The sequence below is a fragment of the Brienomyrus brachyistius genome, chromosome 1, assembly GCF_023856365.1.
Source record: "Brienomyrus brachyistius isolate T26 chromosome 1, BBRACH_0.4, whole genome shotgun sequence".
Classification (NCBI taxonomy): Eukaryota; Metazoa; Chordata; class Actinopteri; order Osteoglossiformes; family Mormyridae; genus Brienomyrus; species Brienomyrus brachyistius.
In genome coordinates this window covers 16774521-16791058 of record NC_064533.1, presented here as the reverse complement: position 1 = coordinate 16791058, position 16538 = coordinate 16774521, and the positions used below count along the sequence as shown (strand labels likewise).

Genomic DNA, 16538 nt, shown 5'->3' with positions numbered 1-16538 from the left:
CGGTGCGGAGATGAGGATTTCAGATGTCTCAGCAACAGATGTAACTAACTAAGCCTCGTATACATTGAGATATCAGGCTGCGTGGCGAATACCGATGCGGATCCATTTCAGAGAGCAGGAGACAGAGAAGCTCAAAGCAGAGCATTGCGATACGGAGTTCTTTGGATGTCGCTTCAGGATGACATGACAAAACTCACGTTTCAACATCTGGGTGTATTTATACCTCTAGAGGTGTCAATGAATGTGCTTCTCGTGCTTCAGGATGTCAGATCTATGACAATCCACGAATTTCCCTTCTAGATCTTGTATTGCATCAAAGTCTTGGAGGCTTTCAGCTGCAGTGGTGACTTGTTACTCTGCTCAGAAGTAGCAATCATGGATCAGTGGAATGTGAGCTTTCCTTCTTTGGATTTGTGTCACGAATCACCGAAAGGCCGCCATCTATTACCTTTCTGATCTGTTAGCAGCGTTAATCAGCAATCATGAGGCTTAAATATAATTGAAATATCTTACATTTTCATATACACAGATTTAGCAGACACTTTTGTCCAAAGCGACGTACAAGCAAGTCAAATTGCACATTACAAGCATAAATTCTGTCAAGCATTCGCCTAAGCATAAGTGCAACTAGGCTGAGCCTCCGATTAATCTCCTGGTACAAATATAAGCTGTATTGGAGCATGAGATGTAGAACAACTCCAACTACACAGGAACTTTATAGAAGGAATAATAATAATAACTCAGGTAAACTATAATTTTTAAAAAATTATGGTGAAATTAGCATTAATTGATGATTCTTGCTACATGAAATATGCAACTTTTCTACTTGTTCTGAATTTGGGATTTAATCACTGCAGCACTGACTTCATGACTCATGCAAGTCAGCTCTATGAAGTAAACTTGCAACTGTGGTTTGAAGCAGGAAACCTTCATCTGTATATTCTGTCTGCTACCGGGAGTGATGAACATCCCCCAAAAGTAAATAAATAATATTACTTCTGAGATTTCTATGGTTTAGCCGAATCTATCAAATGGTCAGTATTTAGTGGTTTTGTGTGAGTCTGTTGAGTCTTGTAGGTGTTTCCCATAAATACATGTTTTAATAAATGGACTGCACGAGTAAGCAGTTGACCTATGGTGGCTTAGCACAGCCTTTACTTTTTAGAAGTGTGTTTTGATATCGTCTCTGCGCTTTGCTACATCTGGCTGCAGAGATGAGAAATAAGTAAAACAGCAGATTGTTTTACAGTGAATGCTGCAGTTTCATAATTATTCACGTGCCTGTTCCATGTGCTTTCTAGGCATGGCATCCTCAAAGGGAAATGCTGAAATGCAGTCTGACAGGCTTAATGATTACACGGTCAGGGGAACAACCGCAGCCTCCCTCCATCACATTTAACAGCATGTCGTTGGAGGAAAAAAAAAACTTTTCATCTGTGTGATGCCTCATTTCGATTCAATTAGCTTGCAGATGTTCCTTTATCTAATTATATAAAATATAGTCCTAATTTAAAATTTAATGCAATCAAATAAGTGACAAACGTGAGATAATATTTTGCACGCTTTATCGCTTTCGTAGTCTAGCTAGGTCAGACCCACCATAAGTACCACTGCCGCCTGTATTTACGCAGTTAGGAGCAAGTCGGTGCCACAGAGTAATTAATGAGAGCAAGATCTAACATACACCAGCTTTATTATTCTAATTACTGTGTAAAATGCTATAAGCGCTTGGGGAATACGTTGTTTTGAGGTGCTGTTCAAAATGGTGTCACCGGCGACCCCTACAGCACGCGACAAGCTCAGTCCCATTCATTCAACAGAAACACCTAGGTAAACCAAGCCCCCCCGCCCAATTAAACACCCAGAAGAACAGCAGTGTGTCATGCAAGGGAGGGGAGTGGCCTGCAGGCTGATGAGCTTAACATCAATCAGCGGGTGCATGGCTGTTGTTCAGGAACGTGCTCAGGCTCTGCTTTGACGGCACCACACATGTGTTTTTATTATTTACACGGACGTCTACAAAACAGGTAAGATCTATGTAAGATGGAGGGAGGCATTTACATGAGAGATTGTGTGACTTTAGTTTGTATTAAACCGAAAGGACAGGAAAAGACATTTTTAAGCGGCAAGGTAGCATGAAGGCATCCTTCAGTCTTAAAGTCACATGTTCACAAATAACGTTTGACCATGTTTTTACCATTTTGCTGCTCTTCAGCCGGCTGGAATGGCCAGGGGTGGGATGCAGGGGTTGTCCCCCCCCCCCCCCCCCAAGAGATACTAAAGCCCTGTGACTCTGAGGAAAACTGTGACTCAATTTCCTATCCCCTGACTGACCTCGAACATCCCCCCCCCCCCGCCCCCACCACAACACACACGGACACACGGTCTTGCTCACAGAAACACACACGTGCACACAAAGACAAAACTATGATGCGGCTCTGACTGGCCCGTTAGCCTGACTGGGACAGCAGCCCTGTGGAGCTCTGACGTTAACTGAAGCCTGCAGCTGCTTCCGACCGGCTTCCCTTATAACTTCCAAAATCCACACGTATATTCTGCTCTCAGCTTTAACGAACAGCGTTCACTCAGACTGTATATGTTCATTACAACGTAAGCACTGTCACCTTCCCTTTCACTTCATCTTTTGCATTTTAAAATTCTTTATAGTTTTTTTGTTTATTTGTTGAAATTAAGTTATGTTATCCTCCAATCTCTTCATATTCACATGTACCTCAATGCTTGCTGTAGAGTCACACACATTGAGTTTTGTTGTAACGTGTCACAATGACATTAAAGACATTCTATTGTATTTTCTTCTATTCAGACGGAGGGTACAATGCACTGAACTGCATCACTGCACACATTCTTTGGGCTTGTTGTATCATCTTTATGAAAGCTTGCCACTGCATCCACGTTATGCTCATAACCGACTAATCTAAGAACGTGAAACAAGCCAAACCTCCATCAAGGTTTGCTGATAAGCAGGACGGCTGATTGGCTGCCCTTCTCTACGGTGACGTTTTGAACGTCATGCTTTCAAACATCATGCAGCGAGACACCAGGCCTTAACCGAAACAGGCTGCCTGACCTCCCTATCACCATCATCGTCATCATCATCATCATCACCATCATCATCATCATCATCCTGGTCGCCATCATCAGACCCCCCACACAGAGCCTGTCCGACCATCTGGCATACCGGGCGTTTTCCCAGTGGGCCAATGGGGTTGTGGGCCAGCAAAATTTGTCGTGGAGGACACCTCCGCCTCACCCCCCCCCCCCCCCCCCCCCCCAAAAGGCAATTTTTACCATAGGTATGTATGTGAGGTGGACTTGAATGGGCAAATGTCCAGGGTTGATTTTTAATCCGAGTCCAGCCCCGCAGAAATAATGTAACACATGGTGGCTTCATCTGAAGGTCCAAAACGAGGTTTTTCTGCAGGTCCGGGGTGACAACACAGCGCAGGCACACAGCGAACATTAACATGGCATGTAACCCTTTATACGTGCTGAAGCTTTTAGACGCCGTCAAGTCAAGGGTCATCAGGATCCTCTTCAGTTCTTTTAAATAAGCATGAAAGTCTACTTTTAAACGCATTAGCCAATATACATGTAAATATATTATAATTTTATTCAAAGCTTAAATTAGAGATCTCAAAACGTGCAATTAGATATTCAAAATTGTGAAATTACACATTGCTAATATTGCCAGAAAAACACCAGAATATATAACAGCACATCCATTGTTACATTCATACATTACTGTATACTCATCACAAGAGCTGCTTCGTCAGTTAGATTTGATGAAAAATATCGATTTTGTTGTGAATACAGAATAACACAAAGACGGCATTAAACCGGAGACATGCATGTGTAAAACTTTAACAATGACTTTTAAAAATGTTATAGGAGTTGGTTCACACATGTTTTATGTCTTAAATGTAATACAAATTCAGCTCGCTAGTACTTTAGTCTTTTCATTCAATACAATGGCGAACATAGAAGACAGGAGGCCTCATACGAGACGTTTAGTTCTGCTAGAAGATATCGAGAAGCTATCGCAACGTCCTTGCTCTGGTGGGCTGGGGCCTTCGCTTTGCACACTATTCGTGTTTCCAGGTTGGTTTATGCACGATGCCCGCTGTCCGCGCTGCTCACACTGCGCTCCAGACCGATCGGACCCGACTCAGTGTAAAATCTGACAGCATGCTGTGGAGATCATGGAAATGACCTCAAGAAAAAAATGCACAAAGTGACATTAAGGTAAAATGCTTATCACCTGGATTCTTTCCATGCACCCGTGAGTTGAATATCTGAACTGAACACAGTTGTTTTATTATATATTTACGAAATAGTTGCAAAATTGCCTATTCAGTAATCAGTAATTTTATTACAGCATTTAATTACGATTTGGATCTTTTAAATTGTTTATGTTTGGGGGCCATTTCTCAGCTTCGCGAGTGAAGCTTGTTCAAACTCGCTGTATCCGCTTTCTTGGCAGAGCCGCACACTTCGCTGAGGAATAAGGACATTATCATCAGCGAGGGAGCCCCCCAGAAACGTTACAGCGGTGGACATGCAGATAATCGCCATGTCCACTTGGCAGAGCTGAACTCCAGGCAGTGATGCCAAAAATAAATGCCTTCATATTGTGAATTACCACCTCATAAATAACACGCAGAAGCCACCGTAAAGCACGTTTATGTGTTCAGCTGGACTGGAGCCCAGACTGAGCCAAAGGCACCACGTACAGCCTGGTTAAAAATGTTATTTTATTGTTGCAGTTTTCTTCTAGCTTTCAGCCAATGGTCATTTAGTAATTAATTTTGCAAGGTGGGGGTACCTTTCATACCGCTATACTTCGTCATGCAGCGATCAAACGCAGTCCAATGCGATCTCTACATGTTCGCTGGTTTTTCAAAAAAGAGTGTGTAGTTAGTGTGCTTTTTGTTGAAAGCTGCTTAGAATAACAGAATTAAAAAAAACTGAAAAAAGTAAATGAATTGCTACAATTTATATGTATTACTTAATATGATTTTAACAACGTATTCTTCTTAAAAATTGAGTATCGAGCAGAAAAATCGTGCACCTTAATGTCTCTTAGCTTAGGCTGTTATTATAGACTTGTTGTTGTTGTAAAAGGACAACCTGAACATACTTGGTCTAAAATAACAATCATTTACACAGCTCCTTTAAAGGTGTAGCTGTAAATCAATCAGTGTCAAAACTGTAGTAACGCGAACGGCCAGCATTTGGTGACACAAACCGCTGGTTTGTGAATAAAGGGCAAAGTACTGAGATCCGTTAGAGAGCAAGAGGCCCATTTGAGTGGCTTCGCCAGCGTACTACGGGCGTTTTTATGCCGTTAAATGGTACGGAGCGGCTCCTGAATTCGCGTCTATGCCAAAGACAGGTCAACGATTGCATTGCACTTGAAAATGTGCTGGGGTAAGTGTAATAAACGGCACAGGGGTATGAGAGACGGGTGATCATTCCACAGCGGAACAAAGACGTATAGGCGACGATGCCCTAAAATGACTGTTTAAGAGCAAGCCCAAGGGTAAGCAGGAGATGCTTTTTCATGTGCTTATCCAGGATTTCATAGGCGTATTTCCGCTCTGAGCAGTCCCACTGCGCATGCTTAGCAAGGGTAATCCAACAAAATGATAAGGCGTCTTATATGTACAGGTTGCGGGCTTTTACAGATTTTTTAAAATATAAAATTCGTCCAGTTAAATAAGGGTTCAAACTGGGTTTGCGATTACCAAACAATAACTTATGCTGCAGTTTTTTACAGGCCTTAGTTATTTATGTTGATGTTTTAAATCAAATACATGGACCTCTCAACATGGTATGATAAATTACATGTAGGTAGGCCTATATTTATGTCCACAATATACCGCTAAGAAGATTATGTTTAGCACACCAATTCTGTTAAAGACTGAGGTAGACTGGGCACTAACCGTAAACTGAGAAATGTACAATTTAGAAAGTTATGATCTGATTTTCCCACGTTCTCTCATCCTTGTCCAGTGTATAAACAGAAACCTTGACACCCCTGCGTGACACCCATTAAAGAAATCTGTGAAGGTAATTTTGATTGGCACAGAAAAACGGTACTTTAATCAGCTTCCAAGAGGGATTACCATTTAGCATGGGATCACTAATTCCAACTAGATATTTCGGAATAATTACACGTTAGACATTAAAATGATTTACTTAACAGTTTGTTAACGTGTATCCAATTGGGTAGCTTTTAGCTCTGTAATAAAAATTCACTTTTATGCTGAGGAACAAATGCTTTGTGTCATCCTTTCATGGCTGATTCCATGGCAAATTTTATTTGATTGGCTAATACCCATTTAGGCTTTAATTTTATTACTATAATTGAAACTTAATGTAATTGATAGTAGCAAGTTATGATTATACCTATGTCAAGGGTATTGTCTTGTAGATTGTCAAGCGAATGTAACACTATATACCTTTGTGTAATGGGAAAAAGATTACAGAACGACTTGAAAAGGGAGGCGTTTAACAAGCAAATAAACACCGGAAACTGTATGAGTTGTACAGCTGCCTCTGGCGTTAGATAAGCTTCTGAGCTGAGCTTTTAAGATATTCAGTCAGATGTCCATGGGACTCTTTGTGTAGCGTGTAATTTTTCTTCACCTGAGATCATTAGAGCATAGCGGTTTTGCCAAAGTAATAATTAACTGAAAATGCTAATTATGCTCAAGTAATTAATGCACATCTGCAAACATTGAAGCAATTATCTCTAACTCCGTCGTGTTTAGCAATGCGGCTCGGTGCCGAACGCTTGTTCTTACAATCCCACCCCTTTCAACCAGCGTTTCTCCATAAACGTTTCTCCTGAGGCTCCTGTTGTTCTCCGACTCCCTTCTTTAAATATTTTGAGAGATGAGTTACATATCAAAGGCTGTTAATCGGTTTGAAATGAACGAGAAAATTAAATCCCTACAAACGTATTCAGAAGAGATCGTGCCTGACAGCGAAGGGGAATTTCCGGGGAGCGCAGTGATGGAGGACAGCGCTTGTTACATCATGTAGGCAGCAAGCCGGTGATGCCTGTTTCCAATTCGGGCTTTACCATGAACACATGCTCCGATTCGGCTGTGGTGCGATCTGAATGCCACGCCATTCCAGTCGTAACATCACAGCATCGTGTCATAAACGTCCCGTACAGTTTTCAAACAGCGCTCCCCTAATAATGTCATTAAAACTTCATAAGTCATAGCGGCAAATTATTTCAGCACCTCATCTCACAGACTATCGGGAAACTGCAATAATGGGTAAGCTATATGTAGAGATCAGGGAAGTAGAAGAATGTAACGTGGACGGTACCAAACTCTGTCAGAGAGGGGGAGCTAATTAATTTACATTAAAAAAACAGCAGCCGTGAAATATTAGGTACCGTCAGCTACGGAAACCCTATAATGAGGTGTTTTAAACAGATCTATCTCCATCATGTAAGCAGGTGAGGACCATCAACCAGACCGATGTTCCTGGCTGATCGTGGGATCTCCACCTGTAAACGCCTGATGCGGATTCTCCAAACACACTGTCCATTTTCCTCTCCGCCATTTGTTTGTAGCCTTATTCTGATTCAGGGAACAAACCCTGCAGTCTGTACCTTTTGGACATTTCCATTACCGCCTGTCAGACATCACCTGCATTGGCATTTTATGCATCGATGTTGATAGATTCTAGCAGTGAGCAAACAGCCATTGTGTTGCAATCCATGTACATAAATCAATTAGTCTTCTAATGAAACCAGTGTGAAAACATCAAATAAACCCTCCTAACTTGGGCCAGATCTTTGGGATGTTTGCATAATGGAGATTCGTCTTAATGATTCAGAGATTCAAAGGTGATATTCAAGGTATATAGTCTGACTATAACCTGTAGTGAAATGCAAGGTGGTGTATCCATGAAACACCCACTATCTCGTGTGCAAAACGACTATAGTGTGTGTTTGGTCACTATCGTATGTATTTAGGTAATACAGATATCTGCACACACACCGATGTACCGCACATACATATTTGCAACAGTGTATGGAATCAATATTTTTCCTGGCATTTGATCAGGCCAGTTCCTCTGCCTGACTTCAGTGATGGTCACCTCTAATCTCCTGCTATGTGAGTTTCAGCACACTTATCTCCATTTTATCATAATCTATGGTTTAGATGTGGTAAACTGTCACACGTACAAAAAAAAAAAAGATCAATTTGAGTGATGTGAGTGCCTTGCCAGTGCGTGGTTTGGGCATGGATCACTTTCCATGAAGAGAGCAGTCATGTCTGGGGTAGAAATGATGGTTCTTCCGAAGGTATTTCCAAGAGAGAAGATAAACAGTCGTGGGTGAAGCCTTGACAACAGTCCCTGGGAAAAAGTCCATCAGTAACACAGGGGATTAAAAGGAGAATCTGACTTTCATCTCCATGTCAGTCCCGTGCCTTGACTGCAGAGATGCGTTGGCTGAGGGAAACATCACATCGCAGGTCCATGCCTGTATTGGATGATGACGCCACCTGCAGGAAACAGGTGGAAGCTTCACACAGGCTTGGAGGTGGCTCATTTTCTTGTGCTGAACTCGTGAAAAATCACAATGGTCACAGACAATAAAGCCAGAGGATTTAGCCACTTATGAGGGTGGGATTCTGCACTGAAGCCTCGCGACTTTATTCCTGCGAGGAAGCGGCCAGGGCTGGTGAGGCCTCACAGAGCTGTCAACTTAGTCTGCCTGCATGCGAGTAATGCGCTGCCACTGCGTCAGGCCTGTGGGGGGCGCTGCCCAGCAGGGGGTGGGCTAGCGTGTAGCATGTGTAGCCTGTGTAGCCTGTGTGTGGAAAACGTCATCCCTGGCTCAGGAAAATAAAAAACAAGCCTAACTGCTGGATTGTTACGGTTTATTTAACTGATGTGAACAATTATCCCATGCAGTCCAATCGACATTCACCCAAGTCAAACATCAGAACCACTATTCAGGTGGAAGGGCTCAGATCTAACCCATGGAAAGGCTTTCCTGCCTCAACACGTGCGAACCAACGAAGTGGTGAACCGGACAGATGAAGAAGGATGCCAGGACGTGACATCACAGCACTTTATGGGACAGAAATGTACCATTTCTTTGCAAATGCCGCCGGGCTGTTGATGAGAAGTCACCCATCAGACTCTGCGTGACAGACACACGGATCCATACGCAATAAAAATCACGTCCCTGCAAATGAATGGCTCACTCAAATCCGGGGTTTGGTCATGCGAAGCCAGAGCAGGCAGATGCCATAGGACTGGTGTGCGATTTGCTCATTCCTCTCAGTAATAACATGATCCACGTTGTTATTGTAGCACTTTTCCTTAGCATTCGCTAACGTCGCCCCCACTCTGTGTGTGCGGTCTGCATGTTCTCCCTGTGTCACGTGGGGTTCTTCAAGGCTCTCCTGTGTCCTCCCACGATCCAAGGACATGTGACAGTATGGCTGACAAGAATATCGAAATTGCCCATGGTGTGGGCGTGCGTATCTGTGCGTGTCTGTGTGTGTCCGTATGTGACTGTATATTTCTGTGTGTCTCTGTGCGTTTCTGTGTGTCCATGAGTTCCGCTAGTGATTTTGGATCCCATGAAAGCATATCATATTGGGCCCTCAATCCAGACCAATCCAATTATGTTCCAAATTTTTTAGTGCCCCCGTCATTCACATTTTATTCTCATTTCCTCCCCTTTATCTCTTTATGGCACCTCTGTATGTGTCTGTGTGTCTGTGTATATCTGTGTGCCCAGCAAAGGGTTGGAATCCTATCAAAGGTGTTCCGCAGTGTCCTATGCTGTACGGATTATGTTCCAGCCCCTCGCTCAACTACATATAATAATACATATAGGGATAAGGCTGATTTTGACAGAAGACCCCCTGCACACTACGGGGTCAGACTGCCCCCGTAACGCCATCCTCGCTGTCACAGCACCTTTGCCGAGTCTGCAGAAGAGTCGCCTGGAAGGTTCCAGAAGCATCCGGCCCTGGTGGATTCCTTGAATGGCACAGGCAGCTTTGCAGTTTAAGAGGATAAGGACCGTAAGGGTGGGGGAGTCACAGACTGGTGCTCAAGGCAGTAAAACAGAAGATCCCAGGTACGAAATCCCATGTGGGGTACTGCCACTGTACCTTTGAATATGGTGAAGAACCAGGGTTGATTATAGTAGGGAAAGGGCTTATCCTACATATATGCATCACAGCTGTGGTTCCGTGTTTGTGGGTTCACGGTAAACCCAAATCTGGTGATTTTAATGGACCCAGTGGACCAGGATTTCTCCATCCTTTCAGAATCACGCACACGCCACGGGATGTTGGGCCTGACATCTCAGGATTGAAATAGAAGTAGAAATGCTAACTAACAGTTAGCTAATGCTAACTCTGTTAAAAGCTCAGCACCGCCCCCTATCTGGGGCAATGGGGTCTGCAGGTATTGAGTGATTATATATATATATATTTTTTAGCCATGTCTGAAGCCTAGGTTACTGTGAGGTTAACTGTGAGGCAGATGGCATTTGTTTTTTTTTTGGGGGGGGGGACGCACGTAACGTAAAGGCAGCACAGACACTGTCAGTGCCCCTCTGACTGCTGAGGTCTGTCCCTAGGTGACTAGGTCCTTGCTTCACCCCTCTGCTTTGAATCTTTGGTGGCGGGGGTTACAGGATGTTCTGTACTGGGTCTATGACCCAGAAGGGTGGGACCAGGCCTGTGAAGGCAGAGCTGCAGGTGCTTACTGTAAAGAGTGACAATGATAATACTGTAGGGGGCACTGTGTATCCCTCTCCCCACCGGGCCCCTGTCTCAGTGTTATCAGTGCTGGCCTACGATGACATAACGCATCTTAATGAGGGGCCTGGCTGAGCCCTCCCCCAGGGGCCCCACCCATCCCGAGAGTCAGCAGACCGCTGTTATTGTGGCAACCCCCTCCCACCCCCATCCCCCCTCCCCTTGGCTTGGTGCTTGACTGTTATGAAATGTGTGGTGTGGGAATATCTGTGTGTGTGTGTGTTTTTGTGTGGACTAGATTTATATTACATTGTGGGGACTAAATGTCCCCCAAAATGTAATACAAATCTGTTGTTTTGACATTTTTCAGGTCCCCGCAAAGATCTGTGAATGCAGTCAAAAAACTAAAATTACCAAAAGTCTCATATTTTGTTTGGTCCCTTATGGTTAAGGTTAGGGCTGAGTAGGGGTTAAGGTCCTCATGTTGGGGTTAAAATTTTCCCCTATAGAAATGAGTGAAGAGTCCCCACAAAGGAAAGAGTACAGTACAACGTATATGTACTTGTGTACACATACAAACTACATGATATTTATGAGGTGCAAGGCTTATAATGGGATGTTATTTCAGTCTGAGCTAGTGAATCATCCCCTTTTATTCTAGCAGTGGTCATCCAGTTTTTAACGAGCACCATAGACTTAGCCACTCCAAAATGGTCTGCAACAACTACAACGAAGGTGTGATTTTCCTTTTCGTATCTCTGCAATGATATCCAGCTTCTTTTGGAGGAACATGACACTATGCTTCTCTTTTGAAGCCATGGATTTTGCACGGTTTTAGAGAAGGGTCCAGCTGCAGATGCCTGTAGAGTGGAGCTCCACCCAAAATATGTCACCTCCACAGGAAACACGTGATCAAGACTTTGTGTTACATTGAATAAACCCTAACCTTACCCGGAGCTCCACTTTACATCCTTAAAGATCATGTGTTTCCTATGGAGGTGATGTATTTTGGGTGGAACTCCACTCTACAGGTGTCTGCAGCTAGACCATCTTGGGCCGTTTTACGCGCCCCTGTAAGTTCAGCTCCATCCACAGCTTCGTCCTCTAGCTCACTCTCCATTCGACGTTCGCTCCGCCTCCACGTGCAGACTCCGCCCACAACTCTCTGTATGCGGAATTCGTCACTTCCGTCTTCCGAAGGGAAAAGCCGACCGCAAGACATTTAGGGAGCTTGTTGGTGGTTTGCTTTTCTTTGATGGATATTACTGTGTGTGATTTGTTTGGCTTATTGGATTTCTGATTTTCGCTTTGCCTTTGTCAGTACTTTCGCTTGGGTTTACTTTCATTTGGTTTCGAACTTTCGCCCGGTTCTTGGTTAACTTCTTCGCACGTCCCTCGGACTTCGCTTTGATCTCTGTATGCTCTGTATGTGTGTCAGGTGCATAGGGAGTGACTGCCATTTTTTTACGAGCTTATGTTGTAGCTGTTCATTGGATGGGGAGTACTGTGTAGAATTTGTCGTTGTGTTTTTGTTTTCTCTGCACTTAGTTAAATTAGCTTTGGGTTGTACGGAGCCCCTCTGGTGACATAGGAGAAATATATATATGTGTGTGTGTGTGTGTGTGTGTGTGTGTGGGGCGCCACGAATTATGTCGCGTGGCCAAGAGATACTTAACTGGTGGCCACGAGATTTCCGAATGCCTGGAAACACATAGACAATTTCGAGAGTGGATAAAAGTAAGTTATTTCCATAAAGAAATTATATTTTTTTTAACTGATAACATAATTCTGAGAAGACACATGTTAACTTCTTAAGGACGTTATCGACAAGTGCATTAGACCAGCGTACAACATCCCGGAAAAGTAACGCTTTAAGAAAGATGTGGCCACCATTTAATTATCTCGTGGCCACGCAATATATATATATATATATTTTCTCCTAGGTCACCAGAGGGGCTCCGTAGGGTTGCGTTCAGAAGCTGGGTTTTGTGTATTTTCACTGTAGTCACTCCTGAGTCCATTTGCACCCGGTTTATTTCTGTGTCCGTGGCGTGTCAGTGAAAACAAAAAAATATAAAGAAATACCCCTTTGTCCACGTATGTTCCCTTGTCCATCGCACCCTGTCCTTCCCTTACTTCACGTTCCTTTCACTTTGTTATGCTCCAACCGTAGACTGGGTCTAGTAACAGCTGCTGGTTGCCTAAAATTTATTTGCTCTTGAGATGCCCGGTAGAGGGAGGTGCCCGTATATCGGTCTTTGTCAGCTGACGTCATACTCGCTACAGTCTATTGTGGGTTGAATCGCCATTTTGGTTGTATACAACGCAAGAGCCCCCCAGTAGCGAGCATTTGCGTGCGGCATTATCTTTGGTAAGATGGGACGTTCGTGTTGCGTGAAAGGCTGTCATACTAAGTCACATGGTAGATCTGGCTGAATGGTGGACCACCATTCTCCAATGGAGAATTTTTCGGTTTCCCATTTGGAAAAGAGGATATGGACAGCAGGTAGAGGTGGTAACGAAGAGGCGTCGGGTGGCATGGGTTGCAGCGGTGAGACGGAAGGAGATCAGTTTCAACGCGATATCTATCTTAATGCGTGTTTTCTCTTGGCATTTTCATAAAGGCAGCTAAGATGTTCAACTAATATTTCTGAATATGCATTTTTTATCTTATAAAGTTGGTGTTTTCACATTGGTTAACCTACGCTAGCAAGCTAACCTCACTACAGAGGGTAGCAGAAACTGTTCGTTTTAAACTAGCGTGAATGCTTTTTAAAGACAAAATTAAGCGGCAAAGCTGACATGTTTATCAATGCATGTATGTGTATATTTGCGTGCATGAATTATAACCCGCAATGCTGGATAAGGTTGTCACTTGTGTGCTGTGCCCTCTCAAACCAATGCACAGCTATGGTTTAAGTTTACCTTTGCAAGTACGGTTTTTAACGTTTTACATGGTGTCTGAAAGGATCGGAGAGCCTGTGTTCTGCTTGCCGCTTAACTTTATTGGTCATATTTTTAAATAAAATATATGTCCAATAACATTTTTTGTGGTGTTCTTCACTCCTTTTCCTTTCTTAAACAGCTAAATAACTGGTGTGTTTTGGTAATGAAAATCAGTAACTTATTATTGAAAGTTTCATAAAACGTTACATTTTTGTGGAGGGAAAAAAAACACTGAATATGAAATATTAAGTTTGTAAACCGAATGTGTTTACATCCAGGATACACAAAAAATGGCAAATGGGGGCGTGGCAGACAGCGCAGACACGTGACTGACAAAGACTGATTGGGGATCTGGATGAGGGAGGTTTGACTGTAGTTACAAACCTGTGAATGTGTGTGCGTGTGTGTTCTCTCTCTCTTGCTGTGCAGGAGGTGTGTCCCCCTCCTTTTTCTAGGCATTACCCCCCCTCCCACTGGAGCACTGTCCATGGGAAGAGGACCGGACGCTCTCCCTAATCCGGAGCAGCCGGGCTCAGCCCAGGTCCGCCCAGATGGACAGGAGGAGGCCATGCCCCCCTGACGGGCGGGCACAGCAGGGCTCGCCTTCCCACACATGCCTCAGTCACTTGCTGGCACGCATACAGGGGAACGGCACTGACACGCGTCATGCTAAAACACGCATTTCATTTCAGCTTTATTCTAATCCGCGAGTTTCAAACTCGCACCGTGCAAACTGCATTAACATAATGAGTCACGGGGATGTAATTTACCTTTCATCTTCGGCCCGCTATTTAACGGGGCCCTCGGCCTGACGAAAACAGATAAACCACGGCGCTTTAGCCAGCAAGACGCACTCTGTGTGTTCCAGCGGTAATACGACATGGGAGCTGACAAGCAGAGCAAGCATCACCAGCGTCACCTGTGACTCCCCTCCCTCCCCACATACATGTCCTCGTGTCACATGCTTCACATCCTTTGAATGGTTGCAAGACTGAAGTTAATCATACTTTAGGCTCTCCTAATGTCTTAAAACCTGATTGCTGATGGCGTTAAGGAAGCTACTTGGATTTGTAATTGCTCTGTGGATACTGCTTGTCTCTCTGGATTTCTTTGACGTGACAAAAGTGTTATGTATAATCATGCCACTTTCTGTATAGACTTAGGAAAACTTAAAGTACAGCCTCTCTCCGGGTTAAGATGGGGTTACATTCCAATAAACCTGTCGTATGGAGGAAATATCGTAAGGCCAAAATGCACTTTAATACAGTACATCTAACCTAACAAACATCATAGCCTGGCCTGCCTTAAATATTCTTAGAACATTTACAGTGGCCTACAGTTGAACAAAATCAATAACACAAAGCCTAATTTATATAAAAATAAAAGGTTTAATATCTCATGAATTTATTGAACAATTTACTGAAAGTGAAAAACATTTACCCGTCGTAAAGTATCGTAAGAAGTATCGTAACTCGAGCAGCATCTGTAATTATAAGAATAGATTTAAATATATCAAAAGTAAAAGTAGAAGAGCCTCCTGTTTTCAATGTACTGCTGGATGAGAGAGATTTGACAAAGAAAGGATATTAGGGGTGGGTTTTTATAAGAGAACAGCTACCAAAACATTACTTGTTTTCAGCTTCCTTTGCAAAAGTAAGAATGGTTTTATAGTGTCAACCATTACTGATACAACACAACAAACTGTAACACGCTACTGCAATCTCTAAACACAGCAGACAACCTGTTCCCCGATGTAACAAATATTTGTCAAGTTATTTACTTGAATGTTTAGTAAAAATAGTGGTACCAGGAGAATTCAGCAGATTTAATCAAGTGCTCATGCTGCCTTGTAAAAAATATCAACACCTGTAATTGGCAGATGTTGAAAAAAACCGACCGGACTGTAAAATTGTCACTCATAACAAATACAGAAATGAATCTGGTTATTCAGTTTATGACATCCTATACACTCTCTCGAAAGCCTTCAAAAAATTCCATAATTGGACAGAGGAGAGCACGGCACAAGCCGGTAGAGGATCACTGTCCGCCCACACCCATGGAAAAAAATAAAGGAAGGTGCTTTATGACACGGCATTGACGTATCTGCCAGAGGGTGCATGAACAAACAGCGGCATGTGTATTAAACAAGTGAAAGGTCATCGACAGAAGCATACGGTCGGTAACTGTGGTAAATTCTGTGCAATATTTACTTCATATGATGCACTAAAAATACAGCCCAGTGTAACACAACCTGGCCAGAATCACTGTGTGCCACTTTAAGGAAACGCAGACTATTAATAAAGTCTTAATAACCATTCGCAGGCGTGGCTAAAGATACATACAGACATGGAAATTCAGGCCGTATAAAGAAAATGAAATGAAATCATACAAATCTTCAAGCACAGATGAGCTTAATCACATAAAGGAATATGTATTTGTTAGGGGGTGAAATATATGATACACATAAATCCAGTGGTCGCATCACATACACCAGTGACAAGGAAAAGCTGGCCAACTGCCATGCTACTTCTGGAAAGATGCTTCTTATTTCCACACTAATCTGGTCCTGATTGTTTAGCTAGGAATTCCTAAAAGTCAATTGGTGTGTAAAAAAAAAGCACAGCCCCCTGACACACTTGTGCTAATGACGTGAACTTTCCATACAGATGCTGCCTGGTCAGAAATCAGGATGGATCCTGCTGTTGTTCCCTTCAGCTGTTTGACAACTCTGCTCATTTTACAGCTGAATGTTTTGCTGGAGCTTCACTTGAATTCGCTGCAGGAAAAACAAAGAAGAAATCCGACTGCATGTGTGAG

At 43.2% G+C, this 16538-nt stretch overlaps 1 long non-coding RNA gene across 1 annotated transcript in view; it reads right to left on the bottom strand.

Moving 5' to 3' along the window:
- Positions 1 to 3751: 3751 nt before the first annotated feature.
- The window catches only part of LOC125749971 (uncharacterized), a 91278-nt gene continuing 78491 nt past the window's right edge, over positions 3752 to 16538 (bottom strand). Inside the window, exon 3 of the long non-coding RNA XR_007400254.1 lies at positions 3752 to 8552. This is a non-coding gene — a long non-coding RNA (uncharacterized LOC125749971). The remainder of the gene's footprint in view (positions 8553 to 16538) is intronic.